At 45.1% G+C, this 26471-nt stretch overlaps 1 protein-coding gene across 2 annotated transcripts in view; it reads right to left on the reverse strand.

The window, feature by feature from the left end:
* NINL (ninein like) overlaps positions 1–16278 on the reverse strand; it is a 146312-nt gene extending 130034 nt beyond the window's left edge. For both annotated transcript variants that reach the window (XM_066595802.1, XM_066595801.1), the window contains exon 1: positions 16164–16278. The gene's annotated coding sequence lies outside the window, so the exon portion shown is untranslated. The remainder of the gene's footprint in view (positions 1–16163) is intronic.
* Positions 16279–26471: the final 10193 nt, after the last annotated feature.

Here is a 26471-nt window from a genome sequence, read left to right on the forward strand (position 1 = left end):
TGCTATTAAAAAACTTGTCCCAAGAAAATACAAGTCCTCATACGGCGATGTCCTTAGGCTGCCTATCCACGGGTGTTTTAGCATTGCGTTCCCGCTGGGAAAGCAGTGTACACTTTCCATAGCATTGCTATGGGAAGCGCGGCCCCCTGTCCACGAGCGGAGAATCATAGCGATTCTCCGCTTGCGGGCGGCAAATCGCAGCATGCTGCGAATTGCTGCGATTCTCCACGGCAAGCCCATCTGTCAGATAGGCTCACAGCAGAGATTCGTCCTCTGGCTCCTGCTCCGGTGGACAGGCGCAACACCCGTGGACAGGCAGCCTAATGGCACAAAATAGGTTTGTCACTAAGGGATTAAAACAAGCAGTAAATCCAACAAATAATTACTTGGCTTCAGACTTCCTCAAGGTCGATTCCTGAGTCCTTGTGGCAACAATGAAAGCCAGTATGGGAGGCGCTGGATAGTTATTTGTTACCATCGGGGCCTGAACACAGGTGTGATAATCTACAGAAATTCAGTGCAAAGCAAATAGTACAAAAACTGAGTGCATGTTGGCCAAAAGACCCAGGAAAGAGGTCTCTACGCACCTTTAGCTAGCTCTTTCTGAACACTAGGGCCTGGGTCATTGGATGGTCCATAGTGATAACACAGACACGTGGTAATTCAGAAACCAAGAAGCTACCAGAAAGACATTTTAAGAACCAAAAGTGTCATCATAAATTAAGAACGGTCTTTATAAATTTGGCTTTCACAAAGGGCATTGTATAATCTCTATAGCCCATGTGGTCACCATGGTATTTCAAGTCAAAGCAACGTTGACCAGAGGTCGATGGGCATTGTCTTGTAGGCTATTAATACATAAGCTATTAGCCTTCATGGTCTGAACTCTTGGGCTGCGGAGGAAAGAAACAGAATAGTACTAGTCTTTCTATTGTATTGCAAGTTTCTAGTTTCAGCCTGTCATCCAAGACCGACTCCCTACAACTCAGACACACTATATTAAAGCTAATTATGTCACAATGCTGGTGGGAATGGAGGAAATGGCAATGGGAACATAATGACACTATACCAGCACAGATTCCCAATAGTAACATTTTAGTTTGTAATTGATAAGATAGAAAAGTAATCTGTACTGTTGAGGTCATGTTAACTATGTATTTTTGCGATAATTTTTTAAAATTATTTTCATTTTTTGAATTAGACCTCCTTTTTTCCTGACCTGGGTATCCAATACTCCTCCTCTTATCTTCTCCCTATTTTTTTCAGTTAGGGAAATATAGAGAGGCAAGTCCGATTTCTATGTGAGATCGCCCTTTTCAGGGCGGTTACTCTGCGTGCCAATCTGGATATTACATTTTTTAAATATAAACTTTGATTACTAATAAAATTTTAATTTCAACTAAAAATCTAGTACACATTTTTTGTAAATTTCTAAAACAATTTTTTGCTGTTACTATTCCTTTTGCCTATAGGCACATTTATTCCTGCATTCTGTGAGCATTTAATAGTGCTCTGGTCGTAATGCCATCTACAAAAGATGGCAGAAAAGAATATTAAGATGTATTAAAGTGTGAAATATAGTCTCTCTTTAAATTAAAGCTGATTTTACTCTTTAAATAATTAGTTATGTAATGAAGTTCATAAAGCACAGAAAAGATGATTGGTCTATTTCTTTGCCATAGCCATGTCTAAATGAATGCACAAGGATTCATTAAAAGCGGATTATATATCGTGTCAGGAGATGGCTCCATAGAAGCACTGGTTTGCAACCACCTGCAAGCCATATACTAATGAATCGCATTACATGCAACCATTGGTGGATGAACTACACAGCAGGCAATGGCTGCAATGTTACTGCATGTGCATTTTCCCAATAGTTAGGCCAGATTCACACAAGTGTATGCGTATTTGCGCACACATGAGCGTAGAGTTTTTGTGGAACAAATTATGCTTTTTTTGCATGCACATCAGTGTATTTTACACTGTTACTGCCACATACAAGGCATGTGCATTTGTGTGCAGCAAAAAAATGAAGCACCAATTAAATTGACTAATTAGACTGAGTCCCAGGTGTGTTCTTTCTCCTGCGCAATTACGCAGTTAATCAAGCATCTCCTTGCACATTCCCATTGACTTCTTTATAGACTTTTGGTGCACAGGAAAATAGAGCACGATGCGTTTGGTTTTTTTGTGCGTCCGAATTGCGTAGGAAAAATACGCACATGTGAACGAACCCATTGAAATCAATAGGTCCTATTCGCTGCATATTACGCATGCAAATACCCCCGTGTGAATCTGTCCTAAGGAAACTAGCAAGCAAACTTGCATATATTGCAAACAATTCAAAGTTGGAATTAGGCTCTGTTCACATTACGCTTAAAAACGTACGTTTGGGGTATTCTTCGGGAAAGCACCCAGCGCATACTGTATCTCATATATATCCATGGGGTTCCATTCACCCAACAGACGCCAAAGGATGCTGTTTTGGCATTTGCCGGGTACATAGACATCATAAACCCCCCTCCCCCCCTTAACTTTAGGCCTCATTCACACAAGCATTAGAGGTGCGCACAGAACGCGCTTCTATAGGAACCAATGGGTTCCTATAACGGCGTTTACATGAACGATTGTTAGGCACGCTAAATTTGCGCACCTAACAAAGCTAGGACATGCGACTGCAGGTCGCATTTAAACTCTGTGGTGCACGCAAAGATAGGACCTGACCTATCTTTGCTGCGTGCTTTCCATAGACTCCTATGGGAGCTGGAAAGCACGCACCACGCACCTCAGATCGTGTAAACGGGCTACTTCAAGTAGCAGGAATTAACCCGTTCACGTGATCTTAAAAGCAGTACAGCCGCGATCTTTTCTCACGGCTATACTGAGCACCCACAGCACTTGTGTGAATGAGGCCTTACAGAGAATTGCAGGTATCAGCGGAATACAGCTTCCATCTTCGGCAGACTGTCTCCTACAGCCTAGGCGCAGCAAAAGCTGACAGCCGTAAAGGTAATCCGTATTCTGTTGGCAGCAGGGGGAAGCCAGCTGCAGGGAGCTGGAATATATTAACACCATAGCTTTATAATTGGTGGGGGTCTGACTTGTGCCCCCCCTACTGATCCTAAAAAGGGCCTCAGTGCAGCATCAACTTTAGATCGTTTCTACACGGCCAAGAAAAATCGTGTAAGACGCACAACTATAAACCCAATTCTTTTGAATGGGATCATATACATGCCCTATCTATGGGCGTTCCCTTGGAATTCATCGCCAGTGTGAAATTAGCCTTCAGGCTCATTCACACGGGCGTATGTATAAAACACTGTGGGTCTACCCGAACTGCACTGCAAACGGCCATGTAACACTCGCACAAGGATATGCGCGGTGTGATTTTTTTATTTTTTTTTAATTCCCCTGATGCGTATAAAAACGCATGCATATGCGCAGCGTATCATATGCGGTCCCTACTAGTTATAGGGCTCATGCTGCGCACATACACAGAGAAATAGAGATTGCTGTCATTTGTTTCTCTTGCGTATCGATATGCTGTGTCGCATGGAGGAATGATAGTCCATTGACTCTAGTCACCGTGTATTATCCATGGGATATACGCGTGCGTAATACGCGGTGACAACACGCCCATGTGAATGAGTCCTTAGGCTGGGTTCACACGGGGCGTAAGTGACGCAGAATTTCCATGCAGACTTTTTGCACGGAAATTCCGCGAGCAGCTTTTTATCCCGCGATTAGCCAGCAAAGTGGACGATATTTGCAAAAGTCTCGTCCAGACGCTGCGGCCGATCCATTGCAGCCAAGCCGCGCTGAAAGAGACATGCCGCGTGGAGACATGGCATGTCAATTCTTTTCCTGTCTCCGCAGCCGGCTCACTTCCCTCTATGGGGATAGATGGCCGCAGCGGATCGCAGGCGACAAAGCTGCTCCAAAGTCTGCGGGTTTTAAAGCTGCATTTCTCCTGTGGAAATCCCACGGTCATTCTGCGGGATTTCGGTCCCGTGTGACCCCAGCCTTAGGGTGCATTCACAGGAGAGTTTTGGGTGTTGTGAAACGTACTGAAATGGATCCATTGAAAACAATGTGTCTAAATCTAAATTTTGTGTGAACGGGGAGGAATAATTAGGTTTACGTTTGTTAATCACACATAAACAGAAGATAAAAAATGATCCTCAGAACTGCGTACCTGAATATTATTACTTGGAGAGTAGCCGTCGGGAAATATTGAGTTTCTGCCATTTGGTCTTTAGATTAACCTTTCCAACTTTGTTGAAGCGCACAGGTACACAGCTACTCATATTACACAAGTCGCAGGAACACTTCAAACTAAATGGAGTGAAGACTGCAAGTCCTTGCCAGATCGCTGAACCGTACAAACCTTCCCTACTAGGTGACGGCGAGGCAAGGTAACAAACTAGTTGACCGTTCAAGAGACTCAGTCACCTACTTCTAGCTCTATGGGCTAAGCTTATGGGCTGAAGGTAGGTGACCGGCTGAGTCCGGGGACCTAAGGCCTAATGTCCATGGGCGGATTTGATTTGCAGTACCCTGCGCGGGAGATCCGCAAATCAGGCCACCCCATAGGGATGCATTAGTCTCCGCAGGACAGTAAAAAGCATGCGGATGTGATTTTTTTTCACGGTGTGCGGATCACACACGATGGAAGAAATCACAGCATGCTCCATTTTCTTGCGGATCCTGCGTGAAAGGGTTCCATTGAAGTCTGATTTGTGGACCGCTCGCTACTGTCACTGTGGATGGGCTGCAGATCCGCGGGAAAGCAGAAGATTTGAAGAAAAAAAAGACGCGCAAGCCAGCATGCCCGGACACATTCACCATGCTGAAGAAAGAAGATTCGGCCACGATGGAGGAAACCTGCGCTTGATCCGAAGAGGTAGAAAAATAAATAAATAAAAAAATGTTTTTTCCTCTCCATGTCCGCGGGAACGCACAGATTCCATGGATTCCATTGATGTCCATGGAGGCCGTCTGCCCTGCAGCCTATACGCAACATTGCGTATGGGGCGCGGGTACCCGCGTCATCGCTAAGTGACGGCGCGGGAAATACAAATATTTCAAAAAAAATTTAATTAAATGTACTGTGCAAGACTGGTGGCGAGCCGCCGCAGCCATCCGCAATGCAGCAAATTGAGGTGTGCAGTGTTACTGGCAGAATCCGCTGCAAGCCCAGCCTAATACAGATATCTGTCGGCAGCACTGTATCTGGGTCCAAGTTTCAATATGTTTTCGAAAAACGATTATACTCTGAAAATGTGTACGCGTATTTGTGTGGGAATGTCGTGTTTTTGTGGAACGAACATTGCTTTTTTTGTGTGCACATCGGCATATTTTACTGTACTTTTTCCATGCGCAGGGCGTGTGCATTTAGGCGCACCAAGAAGAAAAGAAAAAAAAAGCGCAGACGATCCCAGCCATTGAAATAACCAATTAGTCAAAAGAGTTCCAGATGTTCCAATTATGAAGGGTTTCACGCATCTCCTAGCGTATTGCGCATGCATTTGTGCATTCCAATTTCCTTCTATGGGGACTTTTGGTATGCAAATGTGCAGGGGAAAAAAAAATGCATGCTACATGGTATTTTTTCCCCCAACTGAGATGCGCAGGAAAATACGCACGTGTGAACAGGTTTTATTTCAATGTGTATTGCATTTGCAAATATGCCCGTGTGAAGCCAGCCTTAGGGGCTCCGTCACATGGATGTATGCGCAATTGCGAACGACTCCATAAACAAATGGTTTTTTTCGCATATACCGGAACATGTCACTACGATATTTGTGCCCGCGGGGCACCGTTTTCTGCACTCAGGACACAATCACACCCTGTTTTAAATGACTATTAAGCCTAATGAGTTCCTTTTCGAGTGGAGTTGTGCAGCGTATTACGCATCTCCTTACCCATTTGTGCACCCCCCATTGACTTCTATGGGAACCTTTGGTGCACAAATACACACAAAAGTAGAGTATGCTGCATTTTTTTTCCTGCTTGCGCAAAAAATTAAACAGGTAGAGAAAAAGTGAGCGAACTCATTGAAATCAATGGGTTCTATTCTCTGCATATTGTGCGCAAATGTGTGAGGGAGCCCTTATAGGCTTTAACTAACATGGCATTGGAATCAGCTGCAAAACAGAATTCATGGATTATTATTTCTGGCCATTTTTCTTTTTCCTTGAGGGAAGAGGCAAAATATATATAAAAAATTATTTTATCCATATACCTATATATAAAATCAAAAAGTAGAGAGAGGTACAGTATGGACATATAGAAGCCGACGGGTACCGTATTACGGATTTGTGCACAGATCTGTGATACAACAGTCAGCAGAGCCTGATACTTCCAGCTGCTTTCAAACACCAATTGTTAATGCGGTTAGGACCCATTCAGACGGCCGTGAGCTGTCCAAGTGTTCCACGGACAGCACGCTGCTCCGTAATAGTGTAGGGGGAGGGGGCGCTGCATATCCTATTAATCGGTTTTCAAGGAGGAGAGTGGAGCATACAGCGAATAAAGTCCAAGAGAATTGAATACAGACGTTGTCCGTAATGGTGTCCAATTTTTTTTCTTCCCTTTTTGCGCCTGAGGCTCTCACGCCGAACTCGCATAAAACAGTCTGCATAAGGCTTTATTCAGAATTTTTCGTGACACACTTTGGCTTAGCTGCTTATATTTTTAATAAGCAGCTGTGAATGTAATATGGAGTCACTGCAGGTGACCAGATGGCATTGGATTACAAAGGATATTCACTCCAGACGGTCTGCGTTCCTAAATCCCCTCTTCCTTTGCCAAAACTGCACTGATATGAAGAGAAAACCCACTAACAGAATAGCTTATTACAATTATGCATTAAAACTATACATTCATGAGATGGTCTAGTCCTAAAACAGCGCACAACCATTTATAACATAGCGACGTATCTTCCCATATCTGGCTGATGATTTGTACATGCCGACTGTCACTACTAAAAAGAGTTTTAAAAAGTTATTTTCATCACTATAGACTTTTACTGTAGAGTCACTAGATACATCATAAGCCTAAGGCCGAATGCCCATGGATGGATTTCCGTTGCAGAATTTGCAGCCAGATGCCCGCTGCGAATACTGCAGCAATGTCCGTCCATAGACATGCTAGGTTAAAAGATTCTCCCCTGCCCACAACAGGAAATCAACTGCGATTTTCCGCTTGTGAGGGAGAAACGCAGCAGGTTTTATTCTGTGCTGAGAAAAATTGCACAGACGCTTACATTGCAGTCAATGGAAGCCATCTGGAAGCAGTGAGCGCTGCAGGAGTATTGCGGGAATCCGCATGATAGCCTAGCGCCAGCGTGTCATCCGCTGCACTGCGCATGAGCGCCAGCCGAGACACTTGCGACAGATCTGGACAGGTGAGTATGGGTCTCTGGGGGGCACCGAGTCGGATTCCGCAGTCGGAATCCGATCCGGCCATGGGCATGAAGCCTAAATGGTGATGGTCTACATTCAGGGGCACACGTAGGCCAATTTCACACCGCATTATTTTGCTTCAGTATTTGTAAGCCAACAATGAAAACAGAACCCACATAGAAAAAGATTTGCATTTCTTCAAAAAAAATTTTCCCCAACCACTCCTGGTTATGGTTACAGGTACTGAACAAAAATGCTGTAAGTGTAACAAAGAAGCCAGAGTGCACTCTACAGCACAACTCAGTTACAGCAAATGTGGACTGATATGTTGCAGGATACCATACAGAACCCGTATACCTTCATGCCCGTCATATCACATCTTGTATCCAAGCTAGAGGTGTTACAATAGGGTACCAGAGCCTCCATGGCTGACCATATCACATCTTGTATCCAAACCAGAGGTGTTGTACAACAGTGTAGTAGGGCCTCCATGCCTGACTGTATCACTTCTTTTATCCAAACTAGAGGCAGTACAAAAGGGTACTAGAGCCTCCATGCCCGTATCACATCTTGTATCCAAGCTAGAGGTGGTATAACACTGTACTAGAGCCTCTATGCCGCCCGTATCACATCTAGTATCCAAGCTAGAGGCTGTACAACAGGGTACTAGAGCTTCCATATCTGTCAGTATCACATCTCGTATCTAAGCTAGAAGCGGTACAACAGGGTAGTAGAACCTCCATATCTGTCAGTATCACATCTTGTATCTAAGCTAGAGGCGGTGCAACAGGGTACTAGAGTCTCCCTTCAAGAGGTCAGTTTTCCACAATGTATTCTCCTTTTGCTCTGATGTTGTATTCACTTACTTCTATCAATATTACAATCACACAGAGAAAGTTTCATCCGATTCCAACAACTTCTACAACTGCCATATACACAAGCACTTACTTGAGTATACTTCTTGTCTCAGGGCTCCTTCACGAGGACGATTGTGCACACAAAAATGCAGACAACAGAACCCATTGAGTTAAATGGGTTTGGGATAGGGATGAGCGAGTATACTCGGTAAGGCACTACTCGCTCGAGTAATGTGCCTTAGCTGAGTATCTCCCCACTCATCCCTAAAGATTTGGGGGCCGGCGCGGGGCAGGGAGCTGCGGGGAGGAACCGAGGGGAGATCTCTCTCTCCCGCCCGCTCTCCCCTGCTCCCCGCCGCAACTCACCTGTCAGCTACGACGGCCCCCGAATCTTTAGGGACGAGCAGGGAGATACTCGGCTAAGGCACATTACTCGGACGAGTAGTGCCTTAGCGAGTATACTCGCTCATCCCTAGTTAGGGAACATTGTACGATTTTGAGGGCCAATTTTCACCACAGAAAAAAAAATTATTTTCATATTTTTCTGCGCACTAGAGGCTTAACAGGAGTCTATTAGGGTGCGCAAATCTGGTTTAAACAGCTATCGTCCAATCCCTCTCACAGCGAATGTGAAAGACAATGATTCTCCTTTGAATGAGCCAACAATGTTTTTACCTGTCTAAATGGGCTGCACGAGCGAACAAACTAGCGATGACGTCACTTGCTCGTTGAAACGAGAATCAGCTAGTCTAAAAGGACCCGAAGGTGCATTAATAGAAGGCGATCGTTATCTATCGCACTGCGCCCTTTTGGGTAAGAAGTCAGGGAGCCGAATTAATATCAAGCATATATCTGCATCTGCTGAATATACTATATATGTGCACAACAAAAGTAACAAAAAAACATGGCTGACTCGGGGATCATTGTGTGCAAGGAACTGCTAAGATGGGGTTCACACGCTGCAGAACTTACAGTAGCAGAAAAGTGGATGAAATTTTGAAAATCTCATCCACAAGCTGTGGAAATAACCTCCAAAAAACCTCAGCAAAATTGACTTGCGTCGTGGAAATGAAATCCGTGACATGCCAATTCTATTGCCATCTCCACTGTGGAACTCACCCCCTCTCGACAAGGGGGTGAATTCCACACATGAATTTGAGTTAAACCTGCACCAAATGGACATTCTGCTAGTAATCAGCCCCATGTGGCTCTAGCCTAAGGCCACCCTCACACTTGCATTCAGAAAACGCTGCGATTTTGAGCACGTCACAGTGTTTAAAAGCACTTTTTAAAATGCACCTTTCATTGTGATGAGGGGGCGTTAAAAAGCGATAAAACACACGAAAATAAAACAGTGCTCGAAAATCACGTTCGAGTACATGTCTGCAAGGCCCCAATTGAAATCAATGCCTGCTTGGGACGCCCTGCTAATCACTGTAAATAGCAGCATTTGTGAGAGTGGACTAAAGGACCATTTAGACAACGATTATCGCTCAAAAGATGTATTTTAAGCGATAATCGTTCTGTCACTTACATCGCAAGATGACCGCTCAAACGTTGAGCGATCACCTTGTACTCCAGAGGATGCAGAGAACAAGCAGGGTGCTGCTTCTTCTCTGCACCCAGCTGTTCCCCGCTGGGAGCGTGCGGTGTTCATACAGCCGAGCGCTCCCAGTGGAGGATGCAGAAGACAAGCGGGGTGTCCCCGCTTGCCTTCTGCATCCAGCTGTTCACCGCTCCAAGCACCCGATGCAGAAGACAAGCGGGGTGTCCCGCCTTGCCTTCTGCATCCAGCTGTTCCCTGCTAGGAGCGCCTGGCTATTATACAGTCGAGCGATCTGAGAGGAGGATGCAGAAGACAAGTGGGGTGTCCCGGCTTGCCTTCTGCATCCAGCTGTTTTCTGTACAGCCGAGCGCGCCGTGCGGGGTATGGGGAACAGAGCTGGACCGCTCTGTTCTTCATACCCAGCCTGTCATCAGAGAGCGGGATACAGCTGAAACAATAGTATCAGCTGTATCCTGCTGTGAATCCCTGATAAGGCTCATCGTTGTCTTTCAGAATGCTGAAAGACAACGATGAGCGATGGTTTAACGAAAACTGCACGACCTCAGTGCAGTTAGACAGGATTATTGCTCAAAAGATGGCTTTGAGCAAATTTTGAGAGATAATCATTGTGTCCGCCGCGTTGCCCGCAGCTATTAGGTTCTATTGAACCTAGTAGCTCAATGCTCACGGTGCGGAATTCCATCGCGGAATTCCGCACCGTGAAATCATCCGACTTCACCCGCGGCATGCTCTATTTCTATCAATGGAAGCCGTTCGTCAGGCTATCTTCCGCTGTAGCACAGCGGAAGATAGCGTGAAACCGCTTCCCGCCCACCGCCAGCCGCATCACATGACGCAGCCGGCGCTCTATTGCGCATGCGCGGCGAAGCGTCATGTGGGACGGAAGACGTCGGATCCGGAGGTAAATATTGGGATCTCTGGGGGGCGCAGTGACGGGCTCCGCCGCGGAATTCCACGGCAGAGCCCGTCACGGCCGTGGGAAGCCGGCCTAAAAGGGCCTTAAGTGTTCAACACGTGAGTTGATAACACTGCCTGTGTTGTACAACACTGTGCGTACACGAATGGGATAATGTGTAGACTACTTCAGCTTGTTTCACCATCCTATTGTACAGTTAGGGCTTATGCACACATTGGGGCTGTGTATTACATGTGCAAAATTTGTGTGCACAATATACAGTGAGGAGAACCCATCGACTTCAATGAGTTTGTTCACATGAGCATATTTTGCTCCATTTGTCATTCATTAAAAAAAAAAAAAGCATGTTCTATTTTCAGGTGTATTGCACTCAAAAGTAGCACATATTAAACTAGTTACAATCTTAATTACTTACTGTAATTTTTACTTGCACAAATCCTGCACAGAAACGCAGCCAACCATGATCCGATTCTTTAAGTTAATTAGTTCAACATGTGCTATTTTTGTGCAGTAAAAATAGAGCATGCTGCATATTTTTTTGTGTGAACGAGATGCGCGCGCAAAATACGCTTATGTGAACAAGCCCAGTGAAATTAATGGGTTCTATTCACTGGGTATTATGCATGCACAAATACATTAGTGCTTTTTCCAGCGGAATTAAGGCCCATTTAGACACGACATTATCGCTCAAAAGCCATCTTTTGAGTGATAACCGTTGCATCTAAATGTGTGGCCATCGTGCACTGTTCATTCATCGCTCTTTTCTAGCAAGCTAGAAATGAGCAATGATGAGCCTTATCAGAGCTGCCCGCTGATATCTCAGCGCGGCGGTGCTGATCGTATTTTTTCAACTGATATTCCGCTGGCAGTTCTCAGCGGGACACCAGCTGAAAGCACCGAGAACAATGCAACTGTTGGCATATACTAAACAACTGCATTGTTTTCCGAGCTATGGCAGCCATATCCCGCTTCGCCTGCATTAACTCTTTAGTAGCCAATTTGCTACTTGGAGTTATGCAAAGATGATCGCTCAAAACTGCGACTCAAACTGTCGTTTGAGCGATCATCTTTCAGTGTAAATGGGCTCTTACGCAGTGTTTTACGCATCTCCTTTCATGCCCATTTGTGCACCCCCCTTTACTTCTATGGGATCTTTTTTATGCAGAAAAATAGAGTATGTTTTTTTTGGGGGGGGGGGGTTTGCGCGGGACCAAACTACGGAAAAGCAAAGGAACCCATTGAAATCAATGGGCTCTATTCTCAGCATACTACAAGCACAAATTTTGCGCATGCGAATACGCCCGTATGAAGCCGGACTTAGCAAGACATATTGGCATCTATCATGTAAACGCTTGCTTCCAAGGCACAGTATCCTCTCCCTTGCAGAACAGAAGGCAGGGCTTTATTCTCAGTGGAAACAATGACACACGGCTGAAATGTCTCCAGCAGTCTGAGAGCGGGTTTATCCTTACAGATCCAGACGCAACAAGTCTACTCGGAGCAGCTAATAACCCTTTATGTGGGAACACTGGGAGTATCATGAGGACCAAAAACTACGGATGTTAGGAAGAAATAGAAGAACAAGCCTACACATATCACATGGAGAGGCCATAAATGTAACAAAAGGGACCATATATATATGTCCAGCAGTTTTTATAAAACCTCATCTACACAACGAGACTACAGTTCTTGCTGAGACTCCATACAGACTTCCAATATTATACAAAGTCCCAAATTCTAGAAGAATCCATCAGGAAAAAAAAACTGAATTCCAGATTACAATGCTATTACTTTTATTGAAGAAGACACACAGAGTGCCTATAGATCAGTATGTGAGCCCTAAGGATTCTTGGGTGCGACTCACATCACACCACATCAGTGTGCAGGACCACGTACATTACATATCCTATTCTCGTGCGAGACTTTTCAAAAACTCAACTAGTCCGAGAGAAAAAAAAATAAAGTTTATAAAAGTTGCCCGTGCTCATAAACCACCGTTCAAAAGAATGGGTTCTTTTCCCGTGCGAGTTCCATCCATACCGCAATCGGACGGACCTTGCAAAGGAATATGGCCTTAAGAACAAGATCATACGAGCGTGTTGCGAGATATAAGTGCGCGGCACGCAGTCAATACGCAAATACATTAGGTGCGTATGCGCACATAATACGCCCTAAGATAGGACATGCTTCGATTTTCCTTGCGCATGTATTTTGTACAAGTGGTGTGAACGACAACATGACCGCCTATGGCAGATTGGTATAGCATATTACCCGCACATATAATACGCTTTTAACATTAGAATCTCCTATTGACTTTCGCAATTTTTAAAAAAATGCGCAATTTTATTGCGGCTGGCAGGGATACATAGTTATTCTCATGAAAAAGCATTGCTGACACCACAATATCGCGGGAACAAAGCTACGATATCACCACGATTTTGTAGTGGCAATTGCTCTGTCGCCCGTGTGAAAGAGGCCTTAAACTTGCACTTACGTTTTTAAGGTGGTGGTTTGGCTGACTACTGACAGCCAGAATCCTGCGCTAACAGGCAAAACATCAGATCCTAGCAGTTTAACCCCCTAAATGGCACAATCAATAGCAACTACAACATGTAGGCAGATGAAAGAAGGAGCTCCATCCCTCTGTCACCCATCGGCACCCTGCAATATGATCGCAAAGTACCAATGGCTTCCCATGGCAACCAGCCTGACAAAGGCCTCCATGACTGCCATGTAAATCGGCATATTAAGGTCTGCCTCTTCCGGAGCTTAATGGGCTGCTTTTATAGACTTAGTAGAATGAAATACATAAGTAATGCAGTGTACTATTCTAGCGAACGAAGAATCACATCTTCAAGGGACTAATAAATACTGTCAAAAAAATTCAATAAAAAAGTTTTTAACCCCTTCCCGCTACAGGCGTAACTGTACGTCCTGGCAGGGAGGTACTTAATGCAACAGGATGTACAGTTACGTCCTGGGGATAGTGCAAGAGCATAAGAGATCCTGCGCTATTGGGCAGCGGGAGCCGGCTGTCACTGATAGCCGGCCTCCTGCTGCAACAGCGGGGGTGCATGGGGACAGCAGCCCCCACTGTTAATCCCTTCCCTGCCGCGATGTATGTTGATCGCAGCATTTAAATGGTTCAAAGAGGGAGCGCACTCCCTCTGTGGCGTCATCGGACTATCGCAATATAATCGCAGAGAACCCGACAGGTTGTCATGGCAACAGGACACCAGATACAGGCATCCTGCATTGCCAGTGCCTGTGATAGCTAATACAAGCAATAAAGCATTGCAGGAGAGAAATCTTGCAATGCCTTACCATAGCGATCATAGGTGCTATTGCACAAGTCCTCTACAGGGACATAAAAAACGTTTAAAAAAAAAAAAAACACCCTTTTTTGTGCTTTTTCCCAATATTAGCATAAATTTATTTTTTTATTAAAATCCCCCATAAATTGGCATCATCGTATCTCTAATGATGCGTTAAAATAAATAGAACACGCTTTTTATCATGCACAGCAAAAAGCATAAAAAAAGCTTAAAAACTGAGGCAAAAATTCTTAATTTTTTTTCATTTTGCCTCCCGAAACTGGTACCAATAAAAAAAACCTTCAACTCTTCCCATGAAAAACAAGCCCCCACACAACTTCAATGCTGTAAAATTCACATGTTAAGCAGTGGACCCCAAGCTGCAGACTGTGCGCATCCCATAGAGATGAATGGGAGTGCGCTACACAGCATGGATGTCCAATGGCACAGTCTGGGTGCTGACTTTCAGGGGTGACAGCGTGGGCATCGGGAGGCAGGTAAATATAAAAAAAATACCTCTCCGAGCTCCTAGGAACCTGTCCTACAAGCACCATAACTTAGCTTATAGCTTGTGCCAGCTTCCCTTTAAGCCCAGTTATCCCAGATAGCTTGTCACTTTAGGCTGGGTTCACACTGGGTGGATTTGACGTGGAAATTCCATCCGTAATTTTGGCGTGGCCAATCCGCCTGCAGCCGCTAATCCTGGAATTAGACAGCCATGTGGACGAGATTTCTTAGAAATCTCGTCCATACGGGACGGCGAATCCGCCGCGGCAAATCCAGCAGAAGCCGGCGCTGCGGCGCGGGTTCGCCGGCTCCAGCATGTTGATTTTCTTTTTTTTCCACTGCGGCCACGCTCTAGTCTATGGGAGCGCCGGTCGCAGTGGAAAAGCAAGCGGCCAGGCGGCTTCAAAACCCGCAGCTAAGTGCCACGGGTTTTGAAGCAGCGGATTCCTGGCAGAAATCTTGCAGTTTTTCGCTGCGGCCAAACCACGAGATTTCTGCCCGGAATCCGGCGTGTGATAACCCAGCCTTAAGGCCGAATTCATGCAAGCATATTTACGAGCACAAAAATTGTGCACGCAATACACATAAAATAGAACCTATTGATTTCAATGGGTTTAGTCACATGCATGTATTTGGTTGTGCCAAAAAATACGCAGCATGCCCTATTTGTCTATGCATTTGCACGGGGAAATAAAACATTTTGAACTCATGAAACTAATACCGGAGAGCATTGGTGCAGGTTTTTTTTACACGTGCTAAAAGTACGCTGATGCATGAATATACAAACAATCATTCCACAAATACGCTGTCACCCTGCGTTGTTCTACCTATTGACAATTACTTGCGTGACTATGCAACGGATTTACATGCGTAACAAAAACACAAAAAAAAAAAAAAAAAAATCCCACTCATTTTGTGTGTAAACACGCAGCAAATATGCAGGTTTCCTGCGTATTTCATGTATATTTACACAAGTCCATTGATTACAATGCACCAAGATAGGAGGTTTTCCATTCGATCTCACAACACGTTAAAAAAAATACGCTTAGAAGAACAGACCCAATGAAATCAATAGCTTCTATTCGCTGCCCAAACACGCTCATGTGAATGAGCCCTAATAACCATTACACCAAAGGGAAAAACACACACACACACACACACACACACACACACACACACACACACACACACCCTAATGTCAGAGGAGGACATAAATGACAGGTCTGTATACCGCTTCAGCGGATCGCTTTTCTCTGTATCACATTAACCCGGTACTGTTACTATAGTCCACTGTAGTACAAAGGGGATGAAAATCCAGTTAATAAATATTGCTGAAAAACTTTTATAAATAAGAAAAAGTTTAAAAAGAACTTTACATGCCTAAAGCAAGTGCCCCAACAGATGGGCAGCCATTGCTCCTTGCACACAGGTGGCATCTAACTAGCCTTCAGCTCATGCTGCCTCTCCATCCTGCCAGGAAGCAGTGATCCTGCACAGCCTTGTGGAGCAGTGAATGGAGGAGAAGCGTCTCAGCTGCGCTAAATGGGCGCAGAAAGCAGAGGAGGCTCCCAGTGCAGGAGATCTCCAACCACCTACCTGGCTCCTTCTCATAGCGCAGCGCTCCAGCAGCTCCTCATCCCCGGGGACATGGCGCAGACTCTGCACACAGTTGCTATAGGACTATATGTTGGGACTTTTTCGTCTCTATCCCAGTCTTTGCTCCTCCCAGAGCTTGCAACAGATGATCACAGGAGAAGGGGGAGCCAGTCTGGAGGCAGGAGCACTCACCCTCCTCCTCCTCATCTTCCTCCAGCATCACCATCCCACCTAACAGAGACTTGATGCAACTGTTATATGACACCTTCTTCTCCTCCTCCACCATCCCCTGCTGGCCTGGAGAGTTTAGTACATAGGCTCAGGCTGCACCCTGCTGTTAGGCTTATGGTACTCCCATGGTTGTCAGAGAGAACCTGCCCTGAATGCAAACGGTTCTGTATGTGGCTACTTCCATGTGTCTTGCAATGCAATCTTGCTGCAATGTGATAACTTGAGCCCATGTGATAACTTTAGTATGTTGCAATTTTATGCAACATTATCACATGCAATCCTGCACCCAATTTTCTGGTATTTAGAAATGGAGATTTCTTTATGAACAAGTTAAAAATCCTTTTTAAGGTATCCCTATGGTGATAATATTGCATGTGATGTGTTTTTATTGACAATGACTGTATGTTGTGGATTTCAACCCTTGAAATAAAGGGTTAAAATCTGTGGCATTTCCAGATGGGCGTACATCGGCCGGGTTTTCACGCCCTGGACGATAAATGCTGCCCCTCTGATGCATTGGTTTACAATGCATCATTGAACAGGGGCGTATCTTCGCAGCGTAAAAGCACCCGGTCGGGTACTTTTACGCAGCAGTGGCAGCTGCATTGACTCCTACGGTAGCCAATAACAGCTGCAGGAGAAGGGAGGTGGGAGGAAGTTTAGCAGTGTGACTGCTAATCTAAGTCCCCCTTCTCTTCGCCTCTCTGCCCCTTGCTGCTGTTTGCAATGGAAGGATGGCGACAGGGGCGGAGCTAAGCCCCGTCCCACCCCTTCCATTGCAAACAGTGGCGAGGGGCGGGAGCTCAGCACACTAGCTCCCATCGTGCTTCCTCCCCTTGCTGTCGGGCGGGGGGAGACAGCCCTTCCCTTGCTGTCTCTCTCCGTACACGCTGCCCTGTGCATCACTAGCATATATAAGCCGGCCGATATATGCTCGTGTGAATAGGCCCTTAGGTGGTCTCACACGAACGGATTTGAATTGCAGATTCTGCGGGCTCTGTCCAGCCAAGTGATAAGCGGTAACTCATGGGCAATCAATTGCATTGCCTTACGCAGTTCTGATCACATTTGCGTATTGGAATTGCATAATGTGCAAGTGGGAAAAAAAAGGGAGGAGCTTCTATTTTACCGCGGATATACCCAACATAGAGCCCATTGTGCTCTATGGTCATGTATATAGCCGCAGCCCACATGCATTGTGTATAGGCTGCCGATATACGTGCCATCGCTAAGCGACGGTGGGGGAAATATTTTTAAAAAAAGGGGTACTGCGCATGACCGGACACAGTCATGCGCAGTACAATTTTGCCGCCATACGCAGGGTCATAGCAGAGCTTCACAGCAGTTTCCGTTCACAAGCGTGTGAGCCAAGCCTTACATCTTTGTGTCTGATTAATCACACACTGATTGGATATGCTCAATTACATTTCTTTTGAATGGCCAGATGGAGGATTTTTGAAAACCGCTGTGGATTGTAAATCTGCAGCGTGTCTATTTATCATGTGGGTTTCTGCTGTGGACCGCGATCCTTGGAATACAAGGGTTAAATCCCAGAGCATTTCTGCAATTTAAAAGCATAGCCAAATCCGCATTTATGTTAACTGATAGCGCTCGCGGTTTCCCAAGAATTGTCGGGCAGCACTTGTGAGCACAGGTGCCCCCAGGCAGTTAGCACTGTTACAGCTTGTTAATAGTGCTAATTGCTGAGAAATGTGAGCGCTGGCTATCGCTAGTGCTGGTGTAATGGCAGCCTAAATGGAGAAGAGTGAAATCAGATGGTGTCGGATCTTCGCAGACACAGATTTTTCAAAATTAATCACAAAATTACTAACTTTCAGCTACGGACAGCAAAAACAGTTTTTCCATTAGAGAGTTTTTAAAACTCTGCTCCATAATCTTCATGCAGGTCAGTTTTTATAGGGAAGCGGACAAAAAGCTATTGAGGAATGTTTGGGTCTCCTAGCAATAATGTTGAAGCTGGGTTCAGTTACAGCGGTCTGAGGAAGACCATTGAAAATATTGTATCCCTATGGTATTGTAAATTGAGGGATCAGAGTACTCAATTGCAAAAATAAGTGCACCCCGTGGAATTAGGCTACTCTCACATCTGCGCTGGAACTTCCATTCGGAGGTTATGATGCAGATGCGACACAAAATACTGTTAGGAAAAGTTCTACATGCAGTGCTGTTTCACTTAGTAAATTACCAGTCAGCTGAACATAAAGTAAACGGATCCCCATTAAAGCCAATGGTGTCCGTTCGGAGTTATTTGGCTCCATCATAAGGGCTGTTTCAGACGACCGTATATCAGCCGGGTATTCACGCCGGCCAATATACGGTATCTCTATCTGCAGGGGGAGGAGGCTGAAAGAGCCAGGAGAAGTGCCCTGAGCTCCCGCCCCCACTCTGCTTCCTCTCCACCCCCTTTCCGCCCCTCTGCACTATTTTCAATGAGGCTTGACGGGGGCGGAGCTAATTCCCGGAAACTTAGCACCGCCATCGTCCCGCCTCCTCTCATTGCAAATAGAGGCGAGGGGCGGGAGCTCAGTTCCTGCTCCTGGCTTTTCCACCCCCCCCCCTGCAGACAAGGACACCGTATATCGGCTCGGCGTGAAAACCCAGCCGATATAGTGTCCTCTAAAATAGCCCTAAGGGTTCGGTCACACGAGAGCATAAACGGCGCGTTTTTGCGCCCAATCGTATAAACGTGACCATCTAAGGCGTTTGCAATTTATTCGTTCAAACGGGTGATTTTACGGCGCGTAAAAACGGCAACCCGAAAAAAAACGGAACATACGCGACCGAAATACGCGCCAACGCATATTCGATGGCCGAAAATATAGTTTGCAAAGTAGGAAAAAACGAAAATACGCTTTCTAGCTCTGGTCATGATCGCCGAAAAACGTTCTTTCCGGCGATTAAACGCTGCGCACGTGTGAACGTTTATACGCCTACGCTCGTGTGGCCGCGCCCTAAGACGGATTCCATTCAGCCAGGGATTCCCCTTTCCTGCTCCCCGAATGACGTAAATGTGAGAGCACCTTCCTCTGCACTGATTGCTTATAATGTGTGGTCTGGACACAATCTAACTAAACTAATAACGTAGAGACAGCTGTACGATTAATGTCTTTTATTGGGCACTGTGGGGCAGATTTACTATTGAACATGTGCCAGTTTTCTGGCAGAAATTGAGTCCATAAACTGACTCCCATGGTTTGCAGCACATGTAAAGTTTTTTTGATGCATCCTTAAAGGGGCATGTCTTTGTGGCAGAGGGGGCACGACCTATAAATGTGACATCATGTGCAAAAAATGTTGTACTGGTGGATGTTTGCTTAACCCCTTAGTGACGGTCCCATAGTGCTTTTACATCCTGCTGTTGCAGGACGTGTATGGAGGGAGATAGCGCCGCTATCTCCCTCGATACAGCGCAGGCGTCAGCTGTTTATTACAGCTGACACCCGCGAGCAATAGCCGCAATCTGACAGTGGCATTTAAATCCCCCGAACGATGTTCGGGGGTCCCGTACGGCACCCACGCGGTAAGATTCGGGGAGCCGTGCAGGTGTCATGGCAGCCGGGGGCCTTCTGAAAGGCCCCAGGGCTGACTTAGCAGACTGCCTATCAAGCCATTCCCGTGGGATGGCTTGATCGACTGCCTGTCAAAAAGCAGTATGACGTAATGCTATAGCATTACGTCATACTGCAGGAGCGATCAAAGCATTGCTGGTTGTAGTCCTCTAGGAGGATTAAAAGAAAGTGTAAAAGTAAGAACAAAAAACTTTTACCAATTATTTAAAAAAAAAGTAATAAAAGTTTTAAAAAAAAAACCTTTTGCCATATTTGCAATTAAAAAATCAAAATAATAAACCAAAAATACGTGTTTGTTATAGCTGCGTCCGTAAAAGTCTGATCTATCAAAGTAATTTAACCCCGCACGGTGAACATGGTCAAAAAAAATAAATAAAGAATGCCAGAAATGCACTTTTTTAGTCACCCTATCTCCGAGAAAAAAATGTAACAAAAAGTCAATTGTATGCAAAAATGGTACCAGCGGAAACGACAGGCTGTACCACACAAAATGAGCCCTCACATAACTATGAAGACAGAAAAATAAAAAAGTTATTGTGCACAGAAAATGGACACAGAAAGTAATTTAAAAAGTTAAAATATCTTTAAAAAAAAATACAAATAGTACAGCAAAAAAAAAACTATATACGTTTGGTATCGTAGTAATCGTACTGACCCATAGAATAAAGATTTTGGGTCATTTGTGTTGCAGTTTGTGTGCTGTAGAAACAGGATGCACTGAAAGATGGTGGTATGTGTTTTTTTTTCCATTTCTCTCCACTTAGAATTTTTAAAAAGTTTTTCAGTACATTATATGGTACATTAAATAGCACCATTGAAAAATACAACTGGTCCCGCAAAAAACAAGCCCTCATAAAGCGACGTCGATGGATAAATAAAGGAGTTACGATTTTTTTTAAAAGGGAGGAGGAAAAAACGAAAATGGAAAATAGCAAAAAAGCTCCATCACTAAGGGGTTAATGTGCTCAATAAAAGACAGGTGAGTCCAACAGTTTGTGCTATTCATTTAGGCCGGCTTCACATGAGCATATGCATATTTGTAAACTCGTGAACGCTGCATTTTTATGAAATAAATGATGCTTTTGTCTCGTGCATCTGCTTATATCTTGCAGTTTTTTTCCCATGTGTAAGGGCTTATTCACATGAGTGTATATCGGCCGCTGTTTTCATAGCCAGCTGATATACGCTTCGATCTGATGCATTGGATTCCAATGCATCAGATCGCACAGACGTATTCCCGCTGTGTAAAAGCGCCTGGGCGGCCAATATAGTGCTGGGCGCTTTTACATCGGGCAGCAAAGATAGTCCTGGAACTATCTTACCAACCGAAATATGTTGGCCACTGCATAGACTCCAATGAAAGCCAATGACAGGGGCCTGAGAAGGGTGGTGGGAGGGAGTTTAGCAGCGTGACTGCTAAACTCCCTCCCCCTTCTCTCCTCTCCTCCGGCTGTTTGCAATGTGAGGGGGTGGGGTGGGGCGGTGCTAAGCTTTACCCCACAACCTCCCATTGCTGGTTGCACACAAGAGGCGGGGAGGGGTGGTTGCTAAACTCCGCCACCGCCCTGCCCACTCCAATTGCAAACAGCTGCAGGGAAGGAGAGAGGAGGTGAGCGGGGAAGGGGAGGCAATTGCATTGCGGCCTCGGCGTATATGCGCTGGGCCTGTGCTGTCTGAACGGGCGTACAAACGTTACATTTATGCTCCTGCATTCTTACGGCGCCTGCGGGCACACGTAAAAACGCCTATGCTCGTGGGAAAGAGCTTTAAGGCATGTCTTCGCACGTGCAAAAAAATATTTACCGATACTCCCCAAGTCTGATGAGTTGCAGATGTGTTCTTTTTCCTGTGCAGTTATGCAGTGTTTCACTCATCTCCTTGTGTATTGCCCACGCATATGTGCATCCCCATTGAGTTTTATGGAAACTTTTGGTGCTCAAATGTACAGTAAATACGAGCACGCTGCATATTTTTTTGTGCGTCCGAAATGCGCCGAAAGAAAAACACGCATGTGAACGAACCCATTGAAATCAATGGGTTCTACTTACTGCGTATTGCGCACGCAAATACACCCATGTCAATCTAGCCTTAGATTGTGTTCATCTATAATTGTGACTTAGTTAACAATCATAGCACATTTTATTATCAATGCAGAAATCCAGGTAATTCCAAAGGGTTCACTTACTTTTTCTTGCGGCTGTATATACACACATAGCTTGTGCATTAGGATATTTGTAATGATCCTTCATAAATAAAAATCTATGCAATGTTCACGGGACACTGTCACCACTGAACAACAACACAAAATAAGTTATGGTGCTGTTCGGTGAGGTAATGTGTATTTTTTTATATACTCACTCGCTCCCCCATTCCTGCAATGTGCGCTGGAGACGTCTCTATACGGTCCGAAAATCTGACTCCTTTTAAACTGTTGTGCGCATGCACTCCCATAAAGGTCTATGGAGGGCATGCACACAGTGGTCTGAAAAGAGTCCAATTTTCAGACTGTGCGCAGACTTGACCATCGGACACTGCAGGAATAGGGGAGTATAAAAATGACATGTCACAGATCCCTATCGCCTCACCGAACAGCACCATAATAGAGATGAGCAGGCGTACTCGCTAAGGCAAACTACTCGAGCGAGTAGTGCCTTATGCGAGTACCTGCCCGCTCGTCTCTAAAGATTCGGGTGCCGGCGGGGGAGGGCGGTACGTTGCGGGAGTGAGCAGGGGGGGAGAGAGTGAGAGAGAGATCTCTTCCCCCCATACCCCCATTCCTCCCCGCTCTACCCCACCGCTCCCCACCCCCTACCGGGCAGGTACTCGCATAAGGCACTACTCGCTCGAGTACTTTTGCCATAGCGAGCACGCTTGCTCATCTCTATTAAATACATTTTTAAAAGTACATTACTTTGTTGTTTTATCGATGTAGGCAGTTTTATGGATGCAAAAGTGATGACAGGTTCTTTTAAAAAAAATGTTTTTGAATATTTTTAAGGTGCTGTTGCTTTTTACTGTTTTATTAGGCGGTGTGGGAGGTGTAACAACTGTTCTTTTTGGTGCAAGTCAAAATAAAGTTTGTCTTATTAGATTTGCACCAGAATTCTGGTGCAACAGCAGTAACTAGAGTGCTCTGTGTCATTTTGTATGAAAAAGACTAGGAGGCACAACTCTTTGACATGAAAGTCACACATTTTGGCAAACAATATTGGGTGTGCACACATCAAAATATGCTTTTTGCCATTTTATGCCAGCTCTAACTCCTCTCTAAAAATTCGGTAAAGTGTCACGGGCATTGCTGCTTGTGGACAGTCAGGCTTACTATACATTTATGCCAAAAACTGGCATAAATTATAGCTGAAATGTAGCTGCTGTAGATCCTTACTGAAGGAAGCAGTAGATGTAATTGTTGAACCACACGTAGATTTTAGAAATTGCTGGAATACAGAAGTTCCAGAAGATTGAAGAAGGGCAAATGTTGTCCCTATTGTCAAAAAGAGAAGGTGGATCCAGGAAACTACAGGCCTGTGAGCCTGACTTCTATGCTGAGAAAGATCTTTGAGCAAATTATTAAACAGCATGTATGCTTGGATGAGAATGGAGTAATTAACCAGAGCCAGCATGGGTTTATAACAAACAAGTCATGCCAGACTAATCTAATTTCCTTCTATGACAGAATCACTGACTGGGCTGATCAGGGAAATGCAGTGGATATAGTATATCTTGACCTTAGGAAAGCACTTGACAAAGCATCTCAAACCATCCTTATTGAAATGGGATTAACAAGAAAACTGTGGAAAGATGGATTCACGACTGGCTGAGAATGGTCATAAATGGCTGCACATCCAACTTGCAGAATGACTTAAGTGGGGTACCACAAGGCTCTGTCCTTGGCCCAATGATCTGGAAGACAGAATTAAGGGCAAAATGATCAAATTTGCCGATGAGACAAAGCTAGGATGGATAGCTACTAGAAGAGAGAGGATTCAAAAAGATCTAGACAAGCTTGAATAGCGGGTGGTAACTAGCAGAACAGGGAGAAATGCAAAGTTTTTCTTTTGGACAAGAAAAATGATAAAAGCACATACAGAATGGGAGGAATTGGGCTAATCAGCAGCACATGTGAAAAAGAATTGGGTATACTATAGATCATGAGTTGAACATGAGTCAACAGTGTGACGCAGCAGCAAAAAAGGCAAATGCAATTCTGGGATGTATTAACCCCTTAAAGGCATGGCCTTTTCTTTTTTTTTTCATTTTTCCTCCCCCCTTTATTTATCCATCAACATCGCTGTATGAGGGCTTGTTTTTTGCGGGAAGAGTTGTAATTTTCTTATAAATCAATATTTATTTGAGTTTTTTGACAAAATATACTCATAATACAATACAATACAATGGAGTTCTAGACTCCGAAGACAACGTGCATGACAGCCTTACAAAATATGCCCTGATAACTAAAAGAAACTTTTCAGGCCGACTCTGAACCGTCCAAACAAAATGAACCGGAGCGGTGCTTGTGAGCTGTGGAGGTCTTTCCTACTATAATGCAGGAAGCTACGTATGTTGGTCTCCACTACCTTTTAACAAAATGCAGAACTAACTAACACGGAAACCTAGTCACCAGGTTTCCACACCACTGCCCTCTAGGGGGACCATGTCTCAATAAACTTATCTTGTGTGCCCTTGGTCCAGCTCGATAACTCCTCTAAATTGGCAAGGAGGTTCACTCTGTCTCTCCAAAGCTCAATTGAAGGGGGATTTTTCTGTTTCCACAATGTGGGGATAAGAGCCTTAGCTGTATCAATGAGTAAAGTAACCAATTTGTGCTTAAGAGGATGAAAGGCCGGGGACGGCCTCCACAGGAGAACCACCTCAGGGGAGAGCATCAGACTCGGCAACATCTGCTTTAGGATCCCCTCTAGTTCCCTCCAAAAGGAAGTAATGAGGGGGCACTCCCACCATATATGTAGGTATGAACCAGTATCCAACTCGCATCTCCAACAACAATCCTGGGCCAGTAGTTTATGGTCAGCCAGCCATTGGGGGGTTCTATACCATCTTGCCAGAAGTTTATAATGCGCTTCCTGGGAGGTGACGCATGGGGAGAGTCCAAAAGCAGTCTTCAATATGAGTTTACTCTCGCTAGGAGTTAGGGATATCCCGAGCTCCCTTTCCCATGAGACAAGGAAGGCAGGTTTCGTCTCCCTCGGGGGGGGGGCAATAAAATGTTTCGTATGTAGGAGACTTTTCTGGTAGCCAGATTAGATCCTTTCAGCGCCGTCTCGAAAGGGGTAGGGGGCCTGACATCCCTATGTCTTCTTAAGAATCTGTTTATGATTTTTAACAGGTGTGTGGATAATAGGAGCGGGGTTGAGCAATTAGGGAGGATATCCTCCAGGGAGGATAAGGGAGCCTGATGTGCTATAGAGATCACATCCTGAAAGTTTTTGTTTTCTAGGAGCTTCCATACTCTCACTGAACAGGGATCTAACGTAATAGCCATATATCTGTATAGTGCAGATAGCGGCGTGTATGGTGAGGGGATAGGAGCCAGAGTGTTCCCCAAAGTAGACCAGGTCTCAAGAGTCCCCCTTAGGAGCGGGTTCCTCCTCCTCTTCCCCCCCCCCTGGGAACCAAAGGTCCGCGTCAAGGGTCGGGCCGTAGGCCCCTCTGGCAAGAAGCTGAATCATGGGGTCCCTGCAGGGGCATGCTAGTTCCATCCAGTGGTCTAGATGGGCAGCCAAGTAGAACTCTCTTGGGCATGGTAGGTCCACTCCCCCCTCCGAGCGCCTCCTGATCAACATGCTATGGGCCAGCCTAGGCCTCTTTCCCCTCCAGATGTACCTGGAGAAGATTGAACGGAGAGTTTTGAAAAAACTGGAGGGGATAAAAATTGGTAGAAGCCTGATTTTATAGAGGATGATGGGAATAACATATGATTTTAATATATTTTTTCTTCCCAACCAGGATATGAAGGGCTTATCCTAGGCTCTCAACAATTTTTTGATTTTGGGCAGAAGCGGGAGGAAGTTAGTAGAGTATAGGTCCTCGGATTTTTTGGTAAGCTTTATGCCCAAGAAGTCGATTGTTCAATCCGTCCAAATGAAGGGGGAATTATTTTTAATGTCCCTAAAACGGTTAGGGGGGATGGATATGTTTAAGGCGATTGATTTGGCTAGGTTGATTTTAAAATTGGAGAGTGCACCGAAGTCCTCCAGCAGCGAGACTAGGCGGGGGAGGCCCGTCTCCGGGTTAGTAATAAGAAAGATGATGTCGTCAGCGTAGGCAGTAGAAGAGAGCTTCTCCCTACCGACATTCAGGCCTTGTATCAAAGGGTCTAACCTTACTTTCTGTAAGAAAGGTTCAAGTGCCAAGATGAATAAAGTAGGGGAAAGGGGGCAGCCCTGCCTTGTACCGTTATTTATATTGAACGGAGGGGAAAGAGAGTCATTAACTTTGAGTCGAGCGTAGGGCGTCGCATATAAGG

Source organism: Eleutherodactylus coqui, chromosome 3 (assembly GCF_035609145.1).
Source record: "Eleutherodactylus coqui strain aEleCoq1 chromosome 3, aEleCoq1.hap1, whole genome shotgun sequence".
NCBI lineage: Eukaryota > Metazoa > Chordata > Amphibia > Anura > Eleutherodactylidae > Eleutherodactylus > Eleutherodactylus coqui.